This window comes from Argiope bruennichi, chromosome X1, assembly GCF_947563725.1.
Source record: "Argiope bruennichi chromosome X1, qqArgBrue1.1, whole genome shotgun sequence".
Taxonomy (NCBI): Eukaryota; Metazoa; Arthropoda; class Arachnida; order Araneae; family Araneidae; genus Argiope; species Argiope bruennichi.
The window spans coordinates 27,507,433-27,532,531 of record NC_079162.1 but is presented as its reverse complement, the minus strand read 5'-3'; the positions used below and the strand labels follow the sequence as shown (position 1 = coordinate 27,532,531).

Below are 25,099 nucleotides of genomic sequence, written 5' to 3'. Positions count from 1 at the left end.
ATTCATTGTGAACTATTATTCATAATCATGATTTCGATAGATCGATAATTTTCAAAAACTGACATTAAAAAAAAATCGATTTTTCTTTTCGATAAATCGAAAATTGGCACAGCCTTAATATAAATTTATGATTTCAGAATAGAATTTCTTTAAAAATAAAGACAATAAATAGAATCGGATTCGAATGAAATATGTTCTTCAAGATTCTTAAAAATCATTAAATAGAATATATTTAATGACTTTATTTCATCGAAAGATTTTAAGGTTAACCATCTTAAAATCTGTATGTGTGAAGAAATTGCTTCTCACTGTTGCCAATAATATGACGCTTTCTTAGTAAATAAAAGAAGCATTTGAGGATATATAAGGCTTTAATGACAGCAAATTTAACTGTCACAAATATGAATTGAATAAAATTGTTAGCTGTGTGTAAAAGTTTTAATAAAATTATTCAGCCATCTTAATTATTATAAAAATAAAATAGCATTGGCAAAGACAGCGAACGCGTAAATCCAGATTTGAACATACCAGCATGTGCGCATTAATTAGAAGCACAGTTATTCTTTATGATGTCCGTATGGGTACCTGAATAAATATCGTTCATCGTTACCTAGAACAAATATCAAGTAAATATCTTTTCTGAGAAAGTAAGGATTTTTATTTTGTTTTTCTCTTGCGTATTTTTGAGTTAGTGATGTCATCTTAAGACATCCTTAAGCAAACCTTTCGTGTTTACGGTCATCCATTTTGCCATTTGTTTCGTTGTTGTCATAATTCACCTTGAATCGACTTCATTCAAAGTGTTTTCCCGATTTTTTTCTGAAGTTTTTTTAAATAATTGAAAGGCATGAAAAATTTTAAGATTCCGGTGATTATCTGTTACAGTCTAAAAGGAATGTTAAAAACTTTTATATACCTTAGGATTCATTATAAATAAATCGGTCTCTGCGTGATGTTAATAGTAATTTTGCAAGAACTGCATTATTTTGTTCTTCGTTCCTTCTAAATGAATCGAATAATTAATTGTTCAAAAATGTTTAAATGATTAATTATTGTCTTAAAATTGTGGGAACCGTGAAAATTTTCAATGCTCTTTTTCGATGCTGTAAGATGACAAGTTGATTAATTGATAAAATACGGTAATAGTATTTTGAAGCTTTGAATTCCTTAAAATCGCAAAGACAGAATCGAGAAATTTATGGCACTGGAATTATAGTTAAAAAGAAACTCTTCAAAAGTTTCTTGGATATCAATTCATTTTGAAACTGTAGTAATTTCAATATTGCTTCATTTAACCATTGACGCAGCATTCTTTGATATGATTAAATGAAACTTTTATACAGTAACAGATTCGCTATCACTTTCATGACTGTAATTCGAACCACTATCTAATAAGAAGCTTACTACTTTTCTATCTCTTAATTGTTGAGAAGAGAATCACAGAATAATCTATCCTAGAAAAGATAATATCTTTTTTAATAGTGGGTGTGAATCACATGCAATTCACATGATGAACAACGTGTTAAAACAAGAACATAGACTTTGAAACATAGAAGAATATAGACTTGAAGAAAACTTTTGGTGTTTCCCCGAATATAGATGACACGACGGCCATTTTAAGGGTTTTAATATTTCTTCACACTTTGGTACTAAGTAGGTATGATGCATTTATTGAAAGGCAACTATACTATAATAACTGAAAGCATTTTGAGAAGAAATAAAATATCCAAATATTTCTGATATACACTTAAAGATTTTAAAATACTTTCTGTGTATTTCGCTTCATTCTGTAAACTAAGCTAAACAAGAAATAAAGATTAAAATTTAGTTTAAACAGAAAATTACTGCTCAGCTTATGAATTGCAGGATTATTGTACGCATCAAAAGTATATTTTTTATTATTTCGGAACGACAAAGTTATAAGAACTTTATCAATCAGTTTACGAGAGCAAAATTTTCTCATGTTATTCATTATTTTAAATTTATTTACATTTTGATTCATTTTTATTGAATATTCAATGCTTAATTCAATGTTAAAATGTCTTTTATCTAAATTTAAATCAGTGATTGAAAGCTTAGTTTGAACCAAAGAGTAAATTATGGATAATCTGGAGATTCTTATCTTCATTACAAGATCTCTTACAAAATACCGTAGGAGTCAATCATTTCAGAAGGACAATATGTAAGGCCATGAACATTTTCCCACGGAAACTTTGTTCATTTATTATAAGAACGGTGGGCCATTCTTATACTGGCAATGATTGATTACTATAAAAAGATTTTTAGTGCATCAAACCATGCAGATATCAATAAAGTTTAAAATATTGCAATCTTTCTAAAGCTTTTGGCCAAATAGCACTACTTAATGGGTAAGTGTAAATGCGACTGAGCGCATCTACCACTATATTCAGTTCTGTTTCGGTTTTCCTCTGGAAAAAGTGTTGAACGAAAATCTCTCTGATGCTTCATCCGACTTTACTTCGCTGCAAAAGGCTCATGAATCATGGGTAGTACCAAAATGCTATTAATGTACTTCAAATCACTAATTGCTATTCCGTCATTTTGTTGTCTATATTATAAACCCATTTCTCTTCTAGCACTGAGCTTTTTTAAAGCGATTTTTTTATATCACGTTATACGCAAAAAGAATTAAATTAATCAGAAATTGTATTTTTGATACAAAAATAATTTTTAGATTTCCAGTTATTGAAGACTTAAAATAATTTTTTGGAGGTAGAGCACTGTAAGTGAAATGCGCAAGGGGCTTAACACTTCTCATATTATTGGGGGTTAAGGTTAAAGGCCCCTTTTGACCTTCCATGAAATCATCTATTGACTCCCTTCATTAATAATATAAAATGGTCATAAAATTGTTCCTTGGTTATAAAAAAAAATTAAGAAAAAAAGAAAACCATTGAGTATAATATTGTAAGCTTTTACTATGGATTTGTTGTGTTCTTAATAATTTTAGTCCAATATATAACACAGCTAATATAGAAATATTGATTTTATATTCGGTTTTATCAAAATAGCGTCAACGAAAGAAAATGCCCAATGTATTCTTTGGTTTCATGAAATTTGGTTTCATTCTTTGGTTTCATGCCATTATTTTTCATGTCAATTTTGAGGTCATATAAAGGACAAAATATTTGCTACACCCGTTGAAAATATAGACACATTCAAAAATAGGGTCACAAGTGCCGTATTTAGTGTGACAGACTAAATGTTAGACAACACTTGGTAAGAATTGGAATACGACTTTGATATTCTTCAAAGATATAACATTTAAATTTACTGACGTAAGTGATTTTATTAAAAGTCTATAATATATCGAAACAACCATATGCCAAATTATAATTATTTTACAATAATTTTTTGTAATCAAGTAAAGATTTTGTGACCGTTCCGCATATTTAGATGATGATAGGGAAGTAAAGATTATCTACCAGTAAATAAAAGATACAGATTAGTTCGAGAGGGAAACAAAAGTGAACTTCTAATAGTTTAGTGACAAAGCATTTGCATCCAGTATGCACCGAATCCCCCCCCCCCCCAATTTGTTGAGTTTTTTATCTGTCATGTGTACCGACATAATAGAAGACAAACCTTATTCTTATTATTGTTGGGAGGTCTAGAATGAGAAAATTCACGAAATTCTCAAAGTCGAATTTTTTTCCTTTGTATAAGAAAAATTTAAAAAGACTTTTGAATTAATGATATATCGGCCCGCTTCAACTCGTTTGAGTATCTCATTCATTCGAAAAATTATGCTTATAATCATGAGCAATTAATAAAAGGAAAGCCGAGATTCATTGCTTTTCAGCAGGATTTCCCTCTTTTTCTCACGACCGGAAATTTTCCTTCAAGAGCGGGTATTTTATGAGTGAGCTCTCATTAGAGCCGAGCGGGGCAATTACCACAGCAGGCGAGAAGTGGAGTAAATTCTTCTGTTAGGGTAATGCGAGTATTGGCAATTAATGTTATTTTTTCGTCAGGGGGAGTCCCAGACATGGCACTAAGCTGAAATGAAGCGGTCTGGGTGGACAGGAGGAAAATAAATAACTGTGGAGGTCGCCTTCTTAGAAGGAAGGGAGTGGATAGGTGTTTATATTCGTGTAAAGGAATCTTGAGGACAGAGCTGCATTAATTGATTCAAAACTTCAGCGATCCTATTAGTGGCATCGTGTTGCTTCTAAACTGGTGTTATTGTGGGTAAACTACAAAAGTGGAAATCAAATACTGGCAACAATATAATTACAGTCAATTCAACACTAGCAATAGATTAAATTGTTTGATTCATAATTGTAACGACCAGCAGGGTCGGCCCAGAGGGTTGCGAGCTCACAAAGCACCGCGTTTCTGAAAGTCCTGCGCCATTAATTGATTTTGCAAAAGAGAAATGCTTTCGTTTTCTCTTTTTTAATATGTATGTATATACGTTTATTTGAATATTGTCATGCAATTTTTAAATGTTTTATGTACACCAAAACAAGTTCGGAGGCTTTGCTCCTTACTACGCTCGCAAATAGTAAGAACCAGTTATATAAATATAATAATAATCGCAGTTTGTAAGAGTCAGTTATATAAATATAATTATAATAATTGCAGATAGTAACAGTTAGTTATATAAATATAATTATAATAATCGCAGATAGTAACAGTCAGTTTTATAAATATAATTATAATAACTGAAAGTGACAATTAATTCCTTCCTTAAATGGTTACAAATTTATCACGAACATGAAACTCCATATTTTTTTTCCTTCTTTTTATATGATTCAAATATCATTCTCAAACTGAAGACAATCTTTATAAATGTTGCAAATGCGATTTTGCATGCGTTAATTTATGTCATCGACTTTTGCTTTCCAGAATCACAATAACTATTTTGTTTGAACTGTATCTAAATGTAATCACTTCGTCAGAAAAAAGTCTTGCCGATTATCATTGCATCTGCAGAAAGAACTTTCTTAAGATTGAAAATAATAAATTAAAATCAAGTATTAAACCAAAATGATTTGTTTCCTTAGATATTTATCAATCGCATTTTAATTAACCAAAAAACTAAATTATAATGTAATTTTCTGCTATAAAACATGGAAATGGAGCTAAGATCGCATAATACAACCTTATTCTAGGAAATCATGCATAAAATTGTGTTTGATAAATTTATGAAGCAATTATTTTTAATGTTTGATTTATTAAAAATTATCTCTGTGATTCAGATATTAACTTTCTAAAAATTATTTTAACATTTTGAAGTTTTATGCATTCGTTAAATTCTTACGCTGTGTAAGTTATGAAGTTGCGCTACGTAATAACAAAATTCGGCTTGAAATTTGTTTCAAAGCTCCGAAAATCAAATTTGCCATAAGGCCCCAATTGTTTGGGCTGTGCCTAATCCCCAACATCGTGAAGATATATTTTCAGTCATGTGGGAATCATAGAGTGCCAGTGAATAGCATTACCGGTTCTAGTCTGAAGCATTACCAATTTTGTAAATGGTTCGGATGGAACTGCTTTTCCTCTTAAAAATAGTTAGAATAGTTCAGCAATGAAAGGAATAATTTCATCTTTGGCATATAATTATCATGAAACTGCTTAAATCCGGCAAGTATAGAGGGAGATAAACTACCAGCACCCACAAGCAAACATAGTCTCGGTTTACTACCAATTGCTCAAGAGATTCTTAACCTTTTGCGCCCTAAATTAATTGGAAGACGTTCATAGCACGTCATTGTAGCTCAAGAGATTAAATCGTTAAACTGCTCCATTCAAACCATCAGCTGAATAGGTACAGCTTCAAATGTTCTACAACTCAGCAAATTGATGGCAGTAAACTCAATTTTCTGAGGACAGCAAGACAAAAGCGCTCCATCCGAACCATTACCTGAACTGGTACAGCTTCCGGTTATCTACGACTTCTACATTGATGAAAGTAAATTGTGCAAATCGGTAGTGATTACCATGAAGGACAAAAGTGTTTCAAGCTAGGACTCGTATATGCTATAATTCCACTATTAAATATTCTATTCTAAAAGTACAGACCGACAGACGGTCAATCCCTTGTTCGATTTGGCTCACGATTGGAGAATCTACACTATAGATGTTAAATATCTGTATCGAAATTTATCCATTTAGATCTTTTCGTTTGGTAGTTATCGTGTTAACTTACATTTTAACAACTAGGCAGACAGACTTCCTCAGTATGGATTTTGCTCAAAATTTGATAAAAGTTTACAAGTTTGATGTAAAGACCGTATACCAACTTTCGTCCGCCAAGCTGAAAGCATTTGTTAGTTTTTCATTATCACATACAGATGGACACATTTTAATAATCTATTTTTTGAACGCGGGGAATTCTAAAACGTGGAGATTCATAAAAATCTCCACTTCAGATCTTTTGACGGTAACATTATTTTCTCTATGCTTCGTATACAAGAAAGTAAAAATATTATGATGAAAGTTAACAAACGATAAATGGAGTTCATAAAAGCTAAGGGAACTCATCAATATTTTCATAGATTTGAAACTATAAGGATAATATGAAATATGAGTTGATGTTGTAAGTATCAAAATCAAAACTGTCATTTCATTGTTTGTTTTGTTAATGTTGATTTGATATAACTATTTATTCTTCTGTTATATTCATGTGATTTTTTTTATTCTTGAGATATAAGGAAAATACCGAGGATTTCTCTTTACATCACTTAAAATTAAGAGTAATGACTTATGTGGACTGAAAATGGTTGTATACTTAATTTAAAGCAAAGCTACTTTCGTGTATCTCTATACTGTCTGTCTTCTAAGGCTCAGAAAAATGACTTTCAAAATTTTTCAAAAGTCGAAGGTTGTAATGATTTAATACATTTGTCTTTCACGGACAAGAAACAAAAATTTCTGGATTTCTCTAAGAAGCAGGGTCACCCTTTTGATATTAAGAGGGCATATTACGTGATACATTTTTTTTTCTCTGCATATAAAAGACCCAAATGTAATAGTAACGTAATAATTTTTAAGCTGTTGTTGAAATCTGGTTTTTATTTTATTACAAGTCTGTCAAAACTGTTGACTATTAAGATAGTCTGCTGATTCAGTAGTTGCATATAAAATAAAAAGATAACTACGACTTACAGGAGATTTTTAAAATATGAAAAGAAAATCTTAGGAATAATCAGAAATTAAATCGCTTTTCGGTTTTAATTTGAATAAGTTCGACTACAACGTACCTTTTGTGCTGGACCTTATTGGAAGCAATTTGTCCAGCCGGCTGAATGTCGACCTCTGTTTACAGACATAATACAAAAATTGTGTTTTTCGAATTTAAGAAAGTCTGAAACTTTGAGATTCCTTTAAATTTCAAGGTCGTATTTTTGACGATACTTCCAATATTTCTCTTCAATATTGGAGAGTTATTATAGAAAGAAGAGATATATTCAACATTCTCTCTCTTGTACTCGATATATAGGAAAGTAAAGGATTTTTGTCTAACAATTGTGTTTCTGAATGAAAGAGCCTCCATTAAGAATTTTAAGCCGTTATTCCCCTGGTTGTCTTATCTTATGCAATGCATGGTTCCGTCAACTTCATAGCCATTTGGCGGCTTAAATTGTAATTTATGCGCCAATAAATTCTGCTTTCGTGATAATTAAAAAAAACATCCGGTTTCCTTTCCGTTCTTTCTGTACAAAACGGTATGTTTTTCTCTTCATTTTCTTGCAAATTATTAATTCTTAGTCTCTCCGAATTTCTGAAAATACCCTACATATGAAATAGTTGGCATAAGTAGCTAATACGACAATTTTTTCGTTAATGTTATCACTAGACCCCCTTCGGCAGATTTTCCCTAGCCACAATACGAATTTATCCGAGTAAAGCAAAAAAAAAAAAAAACATATATAGCAGAAAACAAGATATTAGGAAGGGTTACTATATAATAAAAATTCTGATGACCGTAATTTTCCACTCTCCCATCACTTGCATCAAATTATATGTTTATACTTTTTCGCTGATTCATATTCTCTTTTCCCAAAGGAATCGGGATTCATTGAAAGCAATAGTACAAAGGAATTTTAATATACAATTACTTATCTCAACACCGTCCGATTCATCCTTTTTTTGACTTCAGGATAAAAATAAGTTCGCCGTATAATTACGACTGTACGCTTCTTTGTGGATTCAGTCCTGACATCTTGAATGATCATCAGAATGAATGTTCGCTGGCGTCTTGATTGTGATAATCTCTGTTGAAAGGAATTGGGTCAGTCTGTACCCACTAGCGCAAAAATCTTGAAGCAATTTTCATGAGTATAATTGTGAAAATATATTAAATTTGGGATTTTCCATTTGATATAATCGAGGAGATCATATTATCGGAAAATGAATTTACAGTGAAGGATTCTTTTTATCTTGACGCCTTTCTAATTAACACTAAAGCTACAACGACCAACCAATTGACCGTTTTCCAATGGCAGTTCCAATGTATCGGTGAAATTCCGGTATATTTAGTGTTAAGGATCAGCATAATGATTATAGAACTAGACCATGGGAATTTTATTTAAAATGTTAAATTATAGACAAGTAACAAAACTATCTAAAAACAGTATTATGTTCAGTTATGATGAATATTCCGTTTATGTTTTGAAAAACAGAAATGAAACCAAAGTTATATTAGAGAAAAAAAATTAAAAAAGAAACTGACTTTATCTGTGTGCACACTATATAAAACTAAAAAGTATAAAATCAGTCAGGTGCAAAACTTTAAAAAATTAGAAACATTAATAGAAACCCTTTGAGACAGTTTAATTTTTTAATCACATAATTAATTAATATGTGATTAATTTTTTAATCACATATTTCAAGACCATGGAGGTCTCAAGCTCGGACTCCAGATCTCCACTTCAGACGTTATTTGATAGCGGTTAAAAATTTCCGAATTCCATCCTAAATTAGTTTCAATATTGTTTCAAAACAGGGCGCTAATGTAACTAAAATTAAAAATTGTGTTTGTGCATTTTTTTAAAAATTCAGAAATTTTCTTTTGATATTCACGGTTGCTTAATCTACTAATCATGTCGTTTTCATTGCCTGACGTTTTTATCCTTGTTTTGGATCAAAGATTTTTGATAAAGCAATAGGTTTCTTTTCAGTTCATTGATAAAATCAGGTTTTTGAAAAATTATATTTTGTTAGTCTTTGATATGTTTCCTAATTCATTATTTTAATGAATATGGATTCTTAATTATTTAATTTGTATGGGCATTTTTTTTTTTTTTTCGAATTCTGAATTCTACTTAATGGCAAATCTTCAAATCTTCAATGAAAATCTTGTTTGGCCATTTGTTCTCTGTTAAAGAATATTTATATTACAAAACATTAAATATAAAAAAATAAAAACTACAATAAATTTATAGCAACTATTTAACGTAATAAAAAATAAATTTCACGGAATTTAACTGTAGCCAAATTTAATCCAATGTGTTTCCATATAAGAATTTTGAAATCAAGTGAATCTTGAAAAGTTTGTTGCGAAGCAATATCAGTACTTTTTCTCCCAAATTTAATCCAACCGCCCAAGCAGTACAAATTCAAATACGTTAAGCACCAAGCTACTTTTGGCCTTTTTTCCGTTTGGCGCACGTTATGAAATTTCATCGATGCGCTGGAGTTCAAACATGTAAATGTAGCGATAACTCTGTTCTTTCTGTTTCATGTATGTATGTTTTGTACATATCGATCACAATGGGAACTCTTTCGAAAATGCCTTCTCTTCGCTGGTCCAAATATTTGTTTATTGATTCACTTTTTAACTTTAAATATGGTGAATGAAATGAAATATGGTGAAGCCAAGTTGTAAATAAGCAAAATAAGAAATTGCCTGAGGGCCCTTAATTTTTGAAGACCTTTGAGAATTCGAATTATCCTCCTAGCTTTTTTAGAATTACATTATTTTTTGTCTTCATTTGATTTATTTTGATAATTTGATCATATTCAAATAAAATCAAATGTTATTTTAATTTGAAAACCTTGTTCTGAGGACTTACTTTTTTTCACGTTTTCAAAGTCTCTTGTAGATCAGTGTTTTCTTTTTCTGGCTTATTAGCGAATCAATATCCTTAATAAACTACTTTTAAGCATTTAGAGTGCGTTAAAAAGTGTAAACCTTTTTTAAAATTTTGTTTAAAAAATGAAATTTAAAAATTGATTTTTTTTTTTTTTTCTTCTTCTTTCAACTCTTTGGAAAGTTCCTTCAATTATTTTTTAAATTCAATTTTCCGTGATATGTGTTGCCTAAAAACTACTTAAAATGACATTAATTTAAAGTTAGTAAAAAAGATTATGGTTTTCGAGGTTCACATGGAGAAGGGGAGGACACCCCGATTAATGTATTGTCTAAGGAACTCTACAAAGCTTACTCTGGCTGGAAGGTGAACGTGGCCTTATAGTTCACATTCATTGCATGGAGTTTAGAAGTATTTCGATATTCCACCTTGCAACTATCTAATCTATGTAACTATCATCTATGTAATATATAATAATATTTTGATTTGTGAACAGCTACTATACATTACGGAAGCTCGATGAATGAGACAGTTGAAATAAAAAGGCGAGAAATGGATGATATACCCCAGTACCGTGTACACTCACAGAAGAAAGCACTGCTGTGGAAGCCGATAACTCGAATCCACCGTGAAAGGAAATAATTGTAAGTTTGACAAAAGATTTAGAATTTCTCGAAAGAGGCTCATAAAATTCCGAAATAATAAACATTCTGAGCACTATATTCTAACTACAAGGGAAAAGTGGGGGGGGGGGGGCTTGTCATTAATCAATTAAAGTCAGAAATAGAAGCTTGCCATTAATTAATTAAAGTCAGAAATAAAAAGTAGTGAGATAGCAGATGAGTATATTAGATTTTATAGTCATCGGCATAGAAATGACCTCGTTTGTGTGCAATACTTTATTTTATAGTACAATATTGTCACAATATGTAAAAAAAAAACTATTATAATGTACTTTTTTTCCAAACACATGTTTCCCTAACTCTTGTCTCGAATTAAAATTCTCCTGTATTAATATATTTTTTTTCATATTTACACATTTTTCTTTGACACTGCCTGGTTTTATTTTGGGATATTACAATATTGCAATTGACTTCCGTTGCACGTATTTTAAGAAATCGTGCAAAGCGGCAAATTTATATACAGTGGATTCCTAAACAGATGAATTTCTCGTTATTTTGAAATTTCCCAATAACGTGAAAGCATAAAATCCGGATCTTTTAATCACTGCACCTGAAACTGCATTTTAAAAATTTGTAGCTGACAAATTCTTATTTATAATTTCCAAGAGATGGCGCCACCACACACAGATTTATTAGCTTCTTATTTGTACAGTAGATGGCACTACGTTACGGTATGTGGGTCTCGGAATTTGGAGCAAAAGATAGTATTTAGTACATTTTCTGAAGATTGATCATGCGTTTTCGGAACAAATAAAAAATACTTTCGAAATCCTTTCTAGAATAGAGAAGATTTGCCTCATTCAATATGAGTGACAGATAACTGGCAGCAATTTTCAACCTATAAGAATTTTAATTTATTGAGAACTTCAAATGTCAGTTTTCTACAGATATTTCAAAACTATATTAATTTTCTGTGAAAACAAGCAAAGAAATATTAATTTTAAATATAAGAGAAGCGCCAAAATTCAGAAATCAATCATTTGAGAAAAAGAAATGCAAATATCAAACTTCTTTTTTCTCAAAACTGCACTTGGGCAGGGCTGGCAATGTGTTTCGAAACTGGAGGTTTTTCTGGTTCGAGACACGGTTCTTTCAAAAATCCATCAGGTACGTAGATGTAAAACCCGTCGAAGTTCGGTTCACACATACGATCTGGGTTTGTGAAGTTATTAACGACACTTTTGTTCACTAGTTTTGTCAGACATCTGAAAGAAAAAAAAGAAAAAAAATTATGTACTGCCAGTTGCTGCATTTCATGTTACTAATCACTGCTCCAACATTTTATGTCGTTAATGATTAATGACTCGTCGACACAAATCACAGGTGTGCAGCGCACATGCATCTGACGTTGGGGATAAAATGTCATCCCTATACAACAATGGCAGTGAGTTGCTGGCTCAGTTGACATCCTCGCCATCTGATCACGATTCAAACATCGCGAACAACTCTCAAAATAGCCTTTGTATTGCTTTAAAACGGGCCTAAACTATCCAGAACAGTTGGGGTTTGTGTGTAGTTACTGAGGGCAGCCTCAGCTTAAGCAAATGTGGGGTCTAATTGGAAGCAATTTAACCTACTGTTCTGTTCTTTTAAATTTAAGAACTTACGCTTATTTTTTTTCTTAATTTTAAGTGTTATCTCGACTTTTTTGTAAATCAACGCAGTCTGGTGCATTATGTTCTTTGTCAAGAAAAGCGAGTATAAATTTTGGACATCTACTTTCCTTTCAATAGGAACTAAAATTTCCAATCAACCAACTGATCTACAATTTTGGTGAAAATACCGCATACTCAGTTTTATTTATCTAATTTATTGCGTTTTTCAGTTTTTGTTCTCTTATCTATGAATGGATAGACAAACAGATCGTTAACTCTTTGATGAATTTGGCTTGAAACTCGATAAAAGGTAGGCAATTTTAATAATAAATCTGTGATCTGATGGTGTTAGTCCAAAATTTGATAAAAGCTGAAATTTTGTTGTGAACCCAAGTACAAAATTTCATCTATCTTGCTCCTTGACTTTTGCTCATAGACCTAATTTAAAGAACTTTTTTCAAAATTCGCGGAGACTCGCCGATATCTCTTGATCAAATTTTTTTGATTAGTACCATACTTTCCGTTTACGCAATTCTTATATGAGATATTTATTTTAAAAAAAATTGTAGTTCTTTTAAATTCTTAAGCTCAAATTCTGAAAATGGTTTCTAGGATAGTTTACCTATCTTTCCACCCTAGTTGCGCTCGTAACCCGTAAGTGATAGCATTCTAGCTTGGAGCCTGTTAGACACGGGGTCCAATTGGAAGCAAAAGGTCAAATCTACGAAAGGCCGGCCCTGATCGTGAGGATGCTCTAACTTATAATAGCACACTGAGCAGTGATGCATTTTTGTACAATTTAATTTTTGACATTTTAAAATTCATTTTAATTAATTGAATAATGAATCAAGGAAAAATTATAAGTAGATTTTCGACATGATGTTCATAATTATTTGTTAATTCTTTTAACAAAGCAATTATAAAATTATAATTTTAATTAAAAATTGAACTTTGCTCCTTTTCTTTTCCTGCATCCCTTATTCTCGCTTATAAATATTTAGGAATTGCGGTTTAGCAATAAAATAATTATGAAATCCAAGGTTAAAATAAATACACATGCAAGGATATTATTTTGTATCTGTTAAGAAGAAAAATTTTATAGTAAGTTATTTTTATTTATTATAATTTATCTTTTATCCTTTCTTAATTATTTATTTTCAAAATTTATATTTTGCCAAAAATTTACAATCTCAAATTCTAATCAAACGATTTGATCTGTTAATTATTTATGAATAAATAAAACTGAAACCAAAATTAACTTTTCTGATAAGTTTATTAAATTTCTTTTCTTAAATAATATTAATCTAAAATATTTTAACATATCGTTTTTAGACACACAGTTGTCCTTTAAAGTGTTAAATTTATACAATGGAACATGTTGTGATTCTGTAGTTTCACAACAGCCGTATAAGATCTGATTTTGCTCTCCATTTAAGAAAGCATAAAATTTATATTCGAAATTCAGCTAGAGGCTGATTAATTTATAGAGAGGCTAAGGGTTTATTAATACTCGCTTCGATGGGGGGTACAATAATGGTGTGTGATTGAATTACCTCCACTCCGATGATGGATCATATTTCTTAAGTGAGGAGTGGGCGGATGGGCCGTGCCGTAGTGAAGCTATTTTGAATTCACCCCAATGCCCGTTTTAATTATCTTGGGTCCCCGGTCATTAAGATCATTCCTTACGCTAAGGTAGGTATGGAGTAACTCTTTTGTCGTTAACAGGAACGAACAGTTTCTGTTGAGAAAAAAAAGGCCGAACTTAAAATAAATCATTGAGTGCTAACAGTACTTTGTATTGCGATTTGTCTACAAAATACTCGCATTCTCTGTTTAAACATCTCTTCCAACGTGTCTTTTAATGCTGAAATGGCTACATGGAATTCTTTTTTTTTTTTTTTTTCGGAGGGGGAGGGGCGCCTGTAAATGTCTTTGAGAATTTTCCTCGTTCTCTTGTATTGTTTCAAGACTTTGTCTTTTCAAGGAAATTTCAACAAAAGAAAATCTATAGGGCTAAATACGACCTGTAAGGACGTATGTTTCGAAAATTTTGATCCCTATTGAACGATCTAGCAATTTCTAGATAGCTGTAACTCAGCAATTAAGAGAGTCATCACATCGCTTCTTGATACGTCGGCAGATAATCAAAAAAAATCATTTAAATGAACTTATAATGATGATGATTAGATATCTGGGGTTCTTTCACGTCGAGGAAATGAGGACTTCGATTCGTGAAAATCATTGTTTAATCTTCTGATCGTCTTTGACGGATATTATGTTGGTTTTGAAATGTCGATATCTTCATCAACATAGGATCATACTAAAACAATCCTCTCCGTAAACTCATTGGAACATATAAAGTTTTTGAAGTTTTTTCCTATACAATACAGAAATCTGAGGATGCTTTTGCATTTTCGAAACGCAAATAAACGATCTGCGCACTGAATGCTGGTTCACTCTACTACACATAAAGCAGTGCCGGAATGACATTTCAAAAAAAGCTAGTGCAAACTCAAGTTTAATACCACACAACAACACTAAAATGAGGTATGTAAAAGATGCAGAACAGTTCTTATTACATTTCAGGACAGATGTCTTCTGGAATTATAGAGCCCTTCTGAAATTTTCAAAGAAAATTCGCTGTTAGAGGCATAATTTGCAAAGCTTTATATTTTGATATGGGAGATACAGATGTGGTGAAATTTCGCATATTCTTTTAAATGTCTCCATGAAAAAGTCTATTTACATTTATAATTATATTTTTATAATAAAAAAAACTATTTATCATGACATCGACTTAATACATTTTTTTTTTTGTCTTTTTCTAGTGATTTAAAGTGCCGAGAAAGATTTTCAAGAAGCGAATGAATCCAAACAGGTAAGCTTGAATGATTTTATAAAACTAAAAAAAATTATTTGGCACGAAAAAAATTAAAATATTTATAAGATTTTCAAAATGCAGTATATATTTATAAGTTGTTGTTATTGTGACCAATCTGACTTGGTCAGGCGTAGATAGTCAAGTCCATGATTTAGGTACTCATAATGATGTAGAATATGGCAGTTTCTGTTGGTCATAGTGATTTTGGAGCATATAGGTATCGTCTGAAGTAGAAGCCAGCTTCATTGCTGACTTTAAGGGAGAACTGACCAAGACTTATGTTTTGATGGGAGGGAAACTAAATAAATCTTCAACCAACCTGGCTGCAGGGAGTAAATACGTTGCTAACCCGTATGTCGATCTCCTGAATTTTCATTGATCACCTGCAGTTCGATCTCGTAAAATTCTAAATGAAATGCCCAATTACTGATCGCATGGTTTAGGCACTATACATGCAATAGGAATAATATCCCTGTTGTTGCAGTTCCAACTTTTAAATTCTCCCCATATATATGTGTATTTCTTCCCACTGATAAGGGTCGAGCGAATATATGTTCCTCTTACCTGCATTTATAAGCTATCCCTGTCAAGAGTGCATGTCACTCCACCTGGATTTTTAATAAATGCCAATGGTCGGGGGCCTTGGCAGGTCTGGTGTTGAACTCGAGTGCTCGAATGTGTGTGGGCGTTCTGCTTTTGAGGTGGTAAATGCGGAGTGCTGTGTATTCTATCCTTCCCACACACGGGTGTGCTGATGGATGGTTTTCTACCTATCGAACAACCTTTAAACCTACTTTCACTTTTTTTTTTTTTTTTTTTTTTTTTTTTTTTTTGTGAGGGTAAGTCAGGTCGAAGTGGGCAGATCTTGTTCAAAGAAAATACTTCAATGAACGGAAATTATTGCAAATACATAGAAGGGTTTTCTGATGATATCTAAGAAATGTAAAGCTGTTCTACATTTCCTTTAAATCTATTAACAGGCTGTCCACCAACTAATATTAAGATTACATATTTATTGATGGAAAACCGGTGAAGAATTAAGAAGAAATCAAAATATGGCACTAACTGCAAGTATTAATTTTTAAAAAAATGGCGTATCTACCAACGTTGAATATGTTACAGAAATTATAAACCAATTCAATATTTTGTGGAATAAACATGTGATCTCGTGTTCATGCCAGATATGGGGAAGAAAAAAAAAACAAAAAAAAAAAAACCCCGCCAGAACTATTTGTCACTGGTTGCGAAAAATTCTGTTCTTTATCTTCCTCTTGTAATATTTGAAAATTTAGAGGGGGATGATAAGCATTTCTTAAAGAAATTCCATGATTATTTCATTTTTTCAGCAGTGTGTATGATATCTTAAATGACAATAACATATATCCGTATTAAAATTCCTGTGTTTCTTTTCGAAATAGAAAAATACCAGGATTATTGTTTCATTGCAAAGATGCTTCGCTTTCTGAGATAAGGTTATTTTTAACATTTGGTTAATTACTACCCATCCGTAAGTGCAAGATTCATAAGTAGTGAGTAAATATTATTAAAAGCCGATTTTTAATAAAGCGCTATTATTAACATAACCAGTGACATAAAACCTATGATTAACTAAAGAACCATTGCGTTTGGAGACAGCAAGATGCTGTTTTAAATATCAATAATATCGATCAATATCAATAATATCGATATAAACATGAATATAAGAAAGAGCAACAAACAACATTGAAAATTAAAAGAAAACCAGCAGGGAAACTTCTTCAAGAATCTCTCCAGTCGAGGATTCAAAATGGGGATTTGTTCTGCGAAGGCCTAGACCAGGAATGGCGAACCAATGGCACGCCACCCATCAAAACGGTTTGCATTTTAGTTCAAAATAACAAAATTAAAAGACAGAAATAAACAGTCGACGTCTATGATTAAATATGTTAGCAAAAATTGTCATACGAGCGCGGCAAGTTACTCGGCTGCAAATGTCATTGTTCGGCATAGTAAACCTTTTCAAGCGGAAGAGTTTTTGAAAAAAAGCCTGTTTAGCACGAGCGTCCTCACTTTTTGATGATTTTGATAAAAAAAGATAAGTCAATTCAGCTCATCAAAGATATTCCTCTATCTAGAAACACAATAAAAGAAAGAATCTTAAAATTGGCCGGAAATGTAACAGATCAATAAAAAATGGCATTAACAATGCTTCTTTTATGCAATGTCTTGACGTCACTAAATCTGCACGTTTAGCTGTTTTTGCTCGATATTATGTAGGAAACGTCATTAAGGAAGAATTAATTGAGACAACATCGTTACTAACAACCACAAAAGACAGATATTTGTACGGCTGTTAAAAATTCGCTTTCTGAGAAAGAAATTGATTTGAAAAGAACTTTTTCTGTAACAACTGATGGTGCTCCAAATATGGTGGCAAAAAAAAAAAAAAAGGTTTCACTGGTTTATTTCAAACAGACGTAGGGCATTCGATTCTTGAATTCCACTGCATTATTCACCCACAAACCTTGTGTGTTAAGAGTGCTTTAACATCTCTTGAGAATATAATGGTGCTAGTCACAAAAGGCCAATATCATATCGTCGCAGGCTTTAAATAAGCGAAAGTTTGATGCTTTGTTGGATGAAGACAACTCGGTGTCAATCCAGTTATTTGTCATCTAATCTGCAACAACAGAAGTCACACTAATGTTACTTTAATTTGAATTGCACGTATAAGTAAAACATTTAATACTTTACAGTGCAAAATGTATTCTTTCGTAGTAAATAAAGAATTTTGAGTTAATATTTAGTTTTATTAGTTTCCCAATAAGTCAAAATTATTTGAAGGTACGTCTATACCTCATGAAACATTTCTTTAGAAAAAATGGCAAGTTGATCCATAAAGGTTCGCCACCCCTGGCCTAGACCATCATTTGGGGGGGGGAGGCACAAAGTGTCAGTTTTTTGCAGCCCCTTACAGAAAATAGACCGTTTTGAATCATCTCCTGGAGGTGACCCTAAACGAATTCTTCAGGCCAGATCTCTTAAAATTGTGTCTGTTGTAGTTACTTTCTTACACACTTATTTATACAAGGTGTTCCCCCCCAAAAGTGGAACAAGCTTTTATTTCCCTAAATATCGCATCTTAGTGTATACTTCTAATCATAAAATTTCATGAAATAATAACTGTATGAGAACACTTTGGTTCATAAGGGGGGGGGTGACAGTAAAAAGTTAAAATAAGCAAAATTTGTGAAGGAATTTGAAGAGGATGATTTGACTCTATTCAAGTTGAAGCGGAGATTTCGTGAATGAGGAAATAATTAATTTCAAATCAGCCACGGCTGATTTTTCGACAAATTCGTACATCTGCAGGACTAATTTAATTGACGGTAGTGAAATGGACGTGGCAATTTTGAGAAGCCTTAATCAGGCTGAATAGGAACTTTTTTGTTTAATAGAATTTAATTGAATTTTATAGCCGTTTCCCAAACGATGCCTGAAAAGAACAACGATTTTTTGTGTTTGACTCACCCATTTCGATTTTCGATAGTTAGATAGAAGCTATACTTCTAGATTATGTTACGGACAACTCTGGATAATAATCAGAATTAGCAATTACTACGTAGGTAACAAAATTTTACACATCTTTTTATACTGCTGTCAAATTTTTCTTTCTGTCGTTGTGTACTAGGAAGCTATAGTCATCAGTATCCAGGACAAATGTTTTGAACTATTCGTTATATTTAATTGCAAATTCTGAAGTAACTCTAGAATAATTTCAAATTTTTCTCAGATGCAGAGTCATGCACGAATGCTGAGTCGAAATCCGACGTTTCTGCAGAGCAGTTGCGATCATCAGGTACATATGCAAGCATATTCATATCCATTTATTCAGAGACATATTTATTCAAAATAAAAGCAAAGACAGATTTTATCTCAAAAGTTATAAAGACTATAAGTGAATTTTCATCCAGCTGAGTTTGTTTTTGAGTGACTGCGCTAACATTCATGCAGATATAATCTATCCCTTCAACAGATTTTGTTAAAAATTTTATGCATAGAATTTCGATTCAAAGGCAATATGCCAAATTTCAATCAATTCGCTGCATTTTTTAATTATCATGTCCTGATAGTTATGAACATGTAGTCAATTTTTTGCTGACGAATCTCGTTTAAAGTTTGACACGGATGTGAAATTTTATTGTTCACATGCCGAATTTCATCTGTCCAGATCATTGCGTTTATAAGCCATTGAAGTTTCATACAAGCAGATATATAATTTTTTTTCGGTTACAAGAGGTGTAAAATGTGAAAACACATCAAAATCTCGAAGTCTTTTTGGTAATTTTGGATATTGATTTTGTTTGTATGAGAAAGTAAAAAAAGGATGGCAATTTACTGTTAATACTTTCAAGTATTATTGAATTGATAAAATAAAATATAAATGATGGAAGAGACTGCTCTCTGCTTGTCAGTGAATACGATAATTGAAAAATGCAAAGAGTATAAAGTATGTAAATAATTTTGTACGTTGTCATTGCACCAAAATTTTAGTTCCTTTGAAATTTTGGATGAAATCCGTCAAAAGGTCTGTTTTCATATTAGAAGATATGTGAGAACGATAACTCAAAAGCACAGGAAAAGAAATAAATGAAATTTGGTATGTGAACTTGAAATAAAAATTGGGAAAACTGTTTTGACTATTAGCACCAATCAGCTAAAAGGAAGAGGTTTGATTGCGTACCTAATTCTTTTCGTAGTTTTATATAAAAAAAAAAAAAAAAAAAAAAAAAAAAACGCGTTACAGAGAATATGTATGCGAGAAAATAAAGGGAAGAAAATTTCCTCTAATTTACTTCATTTTATATTTCCTATTCATACATAACTTTCGTTAGATTCGTATCTGAATGATTTTAAATGATCGTTTTATATGAACATTAATCCAAGGAAGCATTTGATAAAGGAAATTTTGTATCTCTAATTTACTATCAGTTATTCTATAGTTAGAAAAATTAGTTTAGAAGTTGCATATATTTATTCTATAAATATTTTTTTTCCTATGTTCACAACTATAGATGAGCTCTTGACTCCTCATCCAAGTCATTTACTGCCTGCATCGGTTCAGGTAATTGTTATTTGTATGATTTCATAAAGAAAATATGAATTCACAACAAGAAAAATTCTTACTGTCGATTCATATTTCTTCTTACTATGAAAAAAGAACGAGTAATTCTGAAGAATTTAAATTAAGAAGAAATTTTCGTCTTGGGATATTCCTGAGTTGCAAGGGCTATGTTTTTGAAGATTTAAAAGAGGTCACACTAAGACCTATAATCGTTTTTGGAACGTTTATTCTCAGAACATGCATTTGATGTAAATAGAAAATAGCAAATAGTAACTTTTTCTTGTTATAGACATAGTATATGCGGTATTCGGGAATTGGTGGGCGAAATATTTAGGGTTGGTAGAATATGCAGGGTTTATCTGACTTCGGGTCTTGGAAGTGTTTGCGATCCCATATTCTATGTAGAATATTATTAGAATTTTGTGTTATTTAACGTTTGTGCCATGAGCCAAGACACACAGCACAATAAAAATACATCTACCAGGAGGTATTTCATATATGAGAATAGGAAACTGTCCGAAACTGTAAGTAGGCTTTCGGTTCCTTAGCGAATACACTAATAGTTATATTGCTTTCTGGATCATCGTCGATAACGGATCTTACCATTGTATGAGGGGTAATGCACTTGATTCGCCCGTAATATTTTGTAGTAATTAAAGAACCCGATTTCATTTGTCGCAACGATTCAGTCATGCAATTCACCCCAGGCGCTACGGTAGGGCGGGGGTAATTCTTCATGGTATATTATAAAAATATATAGCTTGTAAAAATAAATCAGACATCTATTAATATGTTAAACGTTTTCTACACTGATTTTGTTGTAAAGACATTTTGATAGCGTGAATCTTTTAAATACTACGCAAAGCAGGAAGGCTAATTTTTACATTATATTATCTTAGATACTCCCTTGACTATTCCTCTAATGTCCACAACATTCCCGATCGTCCATAGTCTGCTTTTGTTTCAGAACGTCGTATTGATCATTTTTGGAAGATTTAACTCTAGAGAAAGGAATAAAGATGCATTTTATTATAAGTTATATGCATTTTTCTTTTAGCTATCCTTTTCCGATGTTGATATTCATTTTCTTTTTGAAATGTGCTATTTTGATTTAATTCGAGACTGATTTAATGATTTTAGCTTTCATTTAATAAAAAGTAAACATTTCCTCCTCTTCCACCCCTCTCTCTCTTATTTTGGAGAAGTCAATGCCGACTGGGTCTCTGTATCTGAAAATAGATAAACTAGGCGCGTTCGTTTTCATTCTCTCAGATCGCATCGTCAAATTTTGGGATGTCCTTTGTCCATTCTCTTATTTTGTTCTCGATCATAAGCACCCCAAGCTTAGTGTCATTACCTCATCACCTTTCACAAAGTACTGGCCTGCCTTTTTATGCAAAGACGCCCCCCCCCCCATTTGATAAGAAAGGTATTCCTAAATCCTTCGGATGAATTTTTAAGAAAAAATGAATTGCCCTTCAGGCCTTTTTTCTAATTTTATATCCTCAACAGTTCTTTCATTCATTTTTAATTATCGGTTAAGAAAGAATTCGCTGTACTGATAGTTTACTTATCTCTTGGAAATCGGGAAGATCTATTAAATCTCCGTTCATCGCAGTCGTTGGTTAGACGTAAGATTACGTAAGTTCTCGTCTCCTATCTCGCAGAGATTTTATCAACTATTTGAATGATCGCCATCTTTGTCAGCGGAAAAAACAACAACAAGAACTCTAAAGAAACATTACATTTTAATTCTCTAGAGTTCCAATTGAAACTTTGTGAATTGCTATATTTGGCTTGAAAGTTATATAAAAATGTAAAGCGAATATTTGTTAGCAATTAATATGTTAAATATATTATCAACTCATATATCTTATTTTCTTTCAAATAGATTCAATAATGCTGATGTCCTTGGGAGAAAACAGCAAAAATAAATGCAAACATTGAACATATTCAATCAAGGCATCTGAGTCAAAAAATGCTATACAGATTTTTTTATTATTTCTGAATAAAAAGTTTTTTCCAGTGTTATTTCAGTTTTGTAAGTAAAATGTATTTATGGTTTATATTTATGGAAACATACTGTTTCACTGGGTTTAATTTTTTAAGTTTAAAATTGAAGCAATTTTTTCCACGTGAATTAATTACTTTAAAAGTTCATTGTAGTTATGAAAATAATTTGTTTGTATGTTGCATTAAATTTTTTTAAAAGGTCAGATAAAGGATTTTGGTACATTTTGAAAGATAGTCTAGTTTGTTTTAGACACCAAACAATATTTGCAAATAGCCATATGATTATTGATGTTTCAGTCTGTTTTATGGGTTTTATTTGCTGCTTTTATTTCAATTTGTGCACGCAACTTAGAAGGAACGTATTTCTCAAAAATTATAAACAAAATAAAAGAATATGAACAATAATCATTGATTAAAAAATTTTAAGGCAATGACGCAAAATATAGCTTAAATATGCAATTTGTTAATCTATTATTATTTTTCCTTCAACCTAGTTCATCCACTGCTGTCATACTTAAATCGACCATATTCTATATAAAGTAAAAATCAGGAAGGAGAATATTTACTGATAAGTAACAATCGGTACATTCCAGAACATTTCATCCTAATTCTAAAACTTTTTTTTCTGGACAAACAGCCGAAAAATGGAATTGTAATAAGCAGTGCAAGCTAAGATTGTCGCAAAAAACGCAGACATATTTATGTGCTTCGCATGCATTTCATTCCCTTGCTTTTATCAGCAACAATCTATTGTTTTTATATATCTTCATTTAATGTTAATTTTCTTTCTTTCTCCCTCTCTCTCTGCATAAGCATAAATTCAATTTTCTGCGATTTTATGATTCTTTTGTTTCACCATATAAACGAGGAAAAAAATTTTCATGTTGTAACATTCCCCGTTTCCCAGTACTGATAAGACATTTATAACCAGCTGTGTCGTCACTGTTAATTATTAAACTCCTCGAGATAGCCAGATGGTGGATCTTTTTCACCTGCGTGGTTTCGCATCTGTTCACTAGCGACTACAGTGAAAGACCACATGTGGGAATTCTTCGTGTAAGGGATATTGAGAGTACCTTCAAAGAGAATGGGGTGCCCAAACATCTGGATGCTAAATGTTTCTCATTGTGAAAGGACTATGATAACTTCGTGTTCCAGAATAGTCAGTTATGAAAGGTGCATCACTAAAAGGACCTTCCCACGACCAACTGGCGCCGCTGAGGAAGCATATTGCTGAACCCCGATTGGCCGAAAGAGAGCTCAAATGACTAATGTAAATTAAGAGGCGGAGATTGTCGCCGAAATAAAGTGAGGAGAATTTTTTTTAGAGAGAGGAGAAGAAACGAATTGCAGGCAGACTGTTGGACTACGCCCACGATTTTTTAGTCCGAGAACTACCCCTGGAGTGGTCGTGTTGACTAACAACCTGTTAGTTCCCTATGGTGTTGTTTCTCCGCATTGATGGAGAACTGAGTTTCAAGATAAACCTTCGACTTCGACTGTTGTGTCTGTTACTACAGGTGTAAATAACTATTTAACCAAGATTAGAACAAGTTGTTCTTTTGTATAAATAGGGCTGTGAAATAAAGAATTGTCTAGAAATTCTGCTTCGTTATTTGATCAGTCTAGATCAAGACATTACAATATTAACTTCTGAATCAGTCTTTAAGTTTTTCCCTACGCCTCTCAAACTTAATTATCTGTCAATGATCTGGTCTTGTGAACAACATTATGAATTCCATAAAATGGCAAATTCTGAAAATTTCTGGTGTTTTTAAAGGAGGGAAAATTCCCGTCTCGAATGCGTAAAAGCTAGATCGCGTTACCAATGCATCTTTATTATTCGTACTTTCCACATACTGCACATTTCTTAGGCTCTTGTTCACAGTTCCACAATAAAGCTTCGAAACTACCTTTAAATTGGAAATTTCAGCCTAACTGTTAAAAAGAAAAAAGAAAAGATAAAGTTCACCTGAATTTTCTCTTCATTAAGTACTTAGTGTCAGTTCTTATTCTAATTCAATTGCTAATTTCTAAGTCGTTAGAGATAGACATATATAATACTTCCAATTGGAAAAATGTTTTAAACGACAAAAGTAATTACTTTTTATGCTGCTTGAGTCATTAAATGCACGAAATTTAACCAGAAGTGGCACATCAAGAAGTAAAATAATCATAGATACAAGGTAAAGGAAAGCTTTATGTCATTGACTAAAATTCAGTTGACATTTTAACGTAGAATAAGTTTTGAGCTGTTGCGTTTCATTTTTAATATTCAACTGCATTTTTAGATATTTGCAATTCAATTGCAGACTTGGAATTATTTTTTTCAAACTCTGAATCTTTTATATCATGATTGAACTTACAAAATATATTCAATGTTTTCCCTTTTTATGTCATGCCGTGTTTACTATTATCAGCTACACAATATAACGTGTTTCTATAGATCTGTATAATGTGTGGTGTTATATGGTCCTTTAAAAGTAAGCAAGCCAAAATCGAAAAGATTAAGAACTGGTAAACAAAGATATGCATAACCACATAAGCACACAGCTTTTGTAGCGAAAGGCAAATTGTAAATGTTAAAAAATATTTTAGCGTATCCAATAAATATTACTAAACAGCATGAAACTTTATTTTGTATTTATGCTTAATTTACTACTCGAAATAAGCCTGCTGATTCGCTTTTAAAATTGTTAGCGAAAATGTTAATTATTTTTTCTTTATAAACAGAATACCCATGATCAAAATAGTGTGCC

General features: G+C 31.9%; 1 long non-coding RNA gene across 1 annotated transcript; it reads left to right on the top strand.

Annotated features, from left to right (window-relative positions):
- The first annotated feature begins 431 nt into the window (after positions 1-431).
- On the top strand, positions 432-22,348 carry LOC129958388 (uncharacterized). Its single transcript, XR_008783218.1, has 5 exons — positions 432-647; positions 15,171-15,220; positions 18,996-19,061; positions 20,278-20,327; positions 22,219-22,348. It is a non-coding gene; the product is annotated as an uncharacterized LOC129958388 (long non-coding RNA).
- Positions 22,349-25,099: the final 2,751 nt, after the last annotated feature.